Raw genomic sequence first — 4,386 nt, 5'->3', positions numbered from 1 at the left:
GAGGTTCTCTTGTTTTCTCCATCCTTTTCTTAGTGATGGGTTTGTCCTCATCAATGAGAATGTCTCCCTCTATGTCAATTCCAGCTGAATTGCAAAGGTAACAAATGAGATGAGGGAAGGCTAACCTTGCAAAAGGAGAGGACTTGTCCGCCACCTTGTAGATTTCTTGGGATATAACCTCATGAACTTCCACTTCCTCTCTAATCATGATGCTATGTATCATGATAGCCCAGTCTATAGTAGCTTCGGACCGGTTGCTAGTGGGAATGATTGAGCGTTGGATGAACTCCAACCATCCCCTAGCCACGGGCTTGAGGTCATGCCTTCTTAGTTGAACCAGCTTCCCTCTTGAATCTCTCTTCCATTGAGCGCCCTCTTCACATATGTCCATGAGGACTTGGTCCAACCTTTGATCAAAGTTGACCCTTCTAGTGTATGGGTGTGCATCTCCTTGCATCATGGGCAAGTTGAATGCCAACCTTACATTTTCTGGACTAAAATCTAAGTATTTTCCTCGGACCATTGTAAGCCAATTCTTAGGGTCCGGGTTCACACTTTGATCATGGTTCTTGGTGATCCATGCATTGGCATAGAACTCTTGAACCATTAAGATTCTGACTTGTTGAATGGGTTGGTGAGAACTTCCCAACCTCTTCTTCGGATCTCATGTCTGATCTCCGGATACTCATTCTTTTTTAGCTTGAAAGGGACCTCGGGGATCATTTTCTTCTTGGCCACAACTTTATAGAAGTGGTCTTCATACACCCTTGAGAGGAATCTCTCCATCTCCCATGACTTGGAGGTGGAAGCTTTTGCCTTCCCTTTCCTCTTTCTAGAGGTTTCTCCGGCCTTTGGTGTCATAAATGATTATGAAAAAACAAAAAGCTTTAGCTTTTACCACACCAAACTTAGAAGGTTGCTCGTCCTCGAGTAAAAGAAGAAAGAAGAGAGTAGAAGAAGAAGAAATAGAGGAGATGGAGTGGGCTTTGTGTTTCGGCCAAGGGGGAGAAGTGGTGTTTAGGTTGTGTGAAATGAAGGAGTGAAGATGGGTTTATATAGGAGTGGAGAGGGGGGTATGGTTCGGCCACTATGGGTGGGTTTGGGTGGGAAAGTGGTTTGGATTTGAATGGTGAGGTAGGTGGGGTTTTATGAAGGATGGATGTGAGTGGTGAAGAGAATGGTGGGATTTAATAGGTGAGGGGTTTTTGGGGAAGAGGTATTGAGGTGATTGGTGAATAGGTGAAGAAGAAGAGAGAGTGGTGGGGTAGGTGGGGGTCCTATGGGGTCCACAGATCCTGAGGTGTCAAGGATATCTCATCCCTGCACTAAGTGGCGTGCAAAACGCCCCTTTCTGCCAATCCTGGCGTTAAACGCCAGGCTGCTGCCTATTTCTGGCATTTAACGCCAGCTTCTTGCCCATTCCTGGCGTTAAACGCCAGTCTGGTGCCCATTTCTGGCGTTAAACGCCCAGAATGGTGCCAGACTGGGCGTTTAACGCCCATTCTGCTACCCTTACTGGCGTTTAAACGCCAGTAAGTTTCTCCTCCAGGGTGTTCTATTTTTCATTCTGTTTTTCCTTCTGTTTTTGCTTTTTCAATTGTTTTTGTGACTTTCACATGATCATCAACCTACAGAAAACATAAAATAACAAAAGAAAATATCAATTTAACATAGATAAGTAAAGATTGGGTTGCCTCCCAACAAGCGCTTCTTTAATGTCAATAGCTTGACAGTGGGCTCTCATGGAGCCTCACAAATGTTCAGAGCAATGTTGGAACCTCCCAACACCAAACTTAGAGTTTGAATGTGGGGGTTCAACACCAAACTTAAAGTTTGGTTGTGGCCTCCCAACACCAAACTTAGAGTTTGACTGTGGGGGCTTGGTTTGACTCTGTATTAAGAGAAACTCTTCATGCTTCCTCTCCATGGTGACAGAGGGATATCCTTAAGCTTTAAACATAAGGGAGTCTTCATTCACTTGAATGATCAATTCTCCTCTGTCAACATCAATCACAGCCTTTGCTGTGGCTAGGAAGGGTTTGCCAAGGATGATGGATTCATCCATACACTTCCCAGTCTCTAGGACTATGAAATCAGCAGGGATGTAATGGTCTTCAACCTTTACTAAGACATCCTCTACAAGTCCATAAGCTTGTTTCTTTGAATTGTCTGCCATCTTTAGTGAGATTCTTGCAGCTTGTACCTCAATGATCCCTAGCTTCTCCATTTTAGAGAGAGGCATAAGGTTTATGCTTGACCCTAGGTCACACAGAGCCTTCTCAAAGGTCATGGTGCCTATGGTACAAGGGATTGAGAACTTTCCAGGGTCCTGTCTCTTTTGAGGTAATCTCTGCCTAGTCAAGTCATCCAGTTCTTTGATGAGCAATGGAGGTTCATTCTCCCAAGTCTCATTACCAAATAACTTGGCATTTAGCTTCATGATTGCTCCAAGGTACTTAGCAACTTACTCTTCAGTGACATCTTCATCCTCTTCAGAGGAAGAATACTCATTAGAGCTCATGAAAGGCTGAAGTAAATTCAATGGAATCTCTATGGTCTCAGTCTGAGCCTCAGATTCCCATGGTTCCTCATTAGGGAACTCCATGGAGGTCAGTGGACCTCCATTGAAGTCTTCCTCAGTGGAGATCACTGCCTCTTCCTCCTTTCCAGGTTCGGCCATGTGAGACGTGTTTATGGCCTTGCACTCTCTCTTTGGATTCTCTTCTGTATTGCTTGGGAGAGTACTAGGAGGGAGTTCAGTAATTTTCTTACTCAGCTGACCCACTTGTGCCTCCAAATTTCTAATGGAGAACCTTGTTTTAGTCATGAAACTTTGAGTGGTTTTGATTAGATCAGAGACAATAGTTGCTAAGTCAGAGTGGCTCTGCTTAGAATTCTCTATTTGTTGCTGAGAAGATGATGGAAAAGGCTTGCTATTGCTAAACCTGTTTCCTCCACCATTATTGTTGTTGAAACCTTGTTGAGGTCTCTGTTGATCCTTCCATGAGAGATTTGGATGATTTCTCCATGAAGGATTATAGGTGTTTCCATAGGGTTCTCCCATGTAATTCACCTCTTCCATTGCTGGGTTCTCAGGATCATAAGCTTCTTCTTTAGAGGAAGCTTCCTTAGTGCTGCCTGTTACTGCTTGCATTCCAGATAGACTCTGAAAAATTATATTGACTTGCTGAGTCAATATTTTATTCTGAGCCAATATGGCATTCAGAGTATCAATCTCAAGAACTCCTTTCTTCTGAGCTATCCCATTATTCACAGGATTCCTTTTAGAAGTGTACATGAATTGGTTATTTGCAACCATTTCAATGAGTTCTTGAGCTTCTACAGGCGTCTTCTTTAGATGAAGAGATCTTCCAGCAGAGCTATCCAATGACATCTTGGATAGTTCAGACAGACCATCATAGAAAATTCCTATGATGCTCCATTCAGAAAGCATGTCAAAAGGGCACCTTCTGATCAATTGCGTATATCTCTCCCAAGCTTCATAGAGGGACTCACCATCCTTCTGTCTAAAGGTTTGGACTTCCACTCTAAGCTTACTCAATTTTTAAGGTGGAAAGAACTTTGCCAAGAAGGCATTGACTAGCTTTTCCCAAGAGTTCAGGCTTTCCTTAGGTTGTGAATCCAACCATGTTCTAGCTCTATCTCTTACAGCAAAAGGAAAGAGCATAAGTCTGTAGACTTCAGGGTCAACCCCATTGGTCTTGGTAGTGTCACAGATTTGCAAGAACTCAGCTAAGAACTGATGAGGATCTTCCAATGGAAGTCCATGAAACTTGCAATTCTGTTGCATTAGAGAAACTAATTGAGGCTTAAGCTCAAAGTTGTTTGCTCCAATGGCAGGGATTGAGATGCTTCTCCCATAGAAGTTGTGAGTAGGTGCAGTAAAGTCACCAAGCACCTTCCTTGCATTGTTGGCATTGTTGTTTTTGGCTTCCATGGTTTCTTCTTCTTTGAAAAGCTCTGTTAGGCCCTCTAAAGAGAATTGTTCTTTAGCTTCTCTTAGCTTTCTCTTCAGGGTCCTTTCAGGTTCAGGATCAGCTTGAACAAGTATGCCTTTATCTTTGTTCCTGCTCATATGAAAGAGAAGAAAACAAGAAAGTAGGGAATCCTCTATGTCACAGTATAGAGATTCCTTGAGGTGTCAGAGGAAAAGAAGAATAGAAGGAGGAGATGGAGAAGAGGGAATTCGAACCTATCAAGAGGGACAGAGTTCGAATTGCACCTTGAAGAGGAGTCTTAGTCCCTTAAATAGAAGGATGTGAGAAGAGGGGAAGAATTTTCGAAAAAAAGATTTTGAAATAATTAAAAAGAAATTTGAAAATTTGATTGAGATTTTCGAAAACTAAGATTGGGAAAGAAATCAAG

General features: G+C 42.8%; 1 non-coding gene across 1 annotated transcript; it reads left to right on the top strand.

Annotated features, from left to right (window-relative positions):
• The first annotated feature begins 3,448 nt into the window (after positions 1-3,448).
• LOC148555227 (small nucleolar RNA R71) lies at positions 3,449-3,556 on the top strand. Its single transcript, XR_015887470.1, has one exon. It is a non-coding gene; the product is annotated as a small nucleolar RNA R71 (small nucleolar RNA).
• Positions 3,557-4,386: the final 830 nt, after the last annotated feature.

The sequence above is a fragment of the Arachis ipaensis genome, chromosome B6 (assembly GCF_059453495.1).
Source record: "Arachis ipaensis isolate K30076 ecotype BB chromosome B6, ASM5945349v1, whole genome shotgun sequence".
In the NCBI taxonomy this organism is placed as follows: Eukaryota; Viridiplantae; Streptophyta; class Magnoliopsida; order Fabales; family Fabaceae; genus Arachis; species Arachis ipaensis.
Note: the sequence above shows the minus strand (reverse complement) of the source record. Positions and strands in the feature narration are given on the sequence as shown.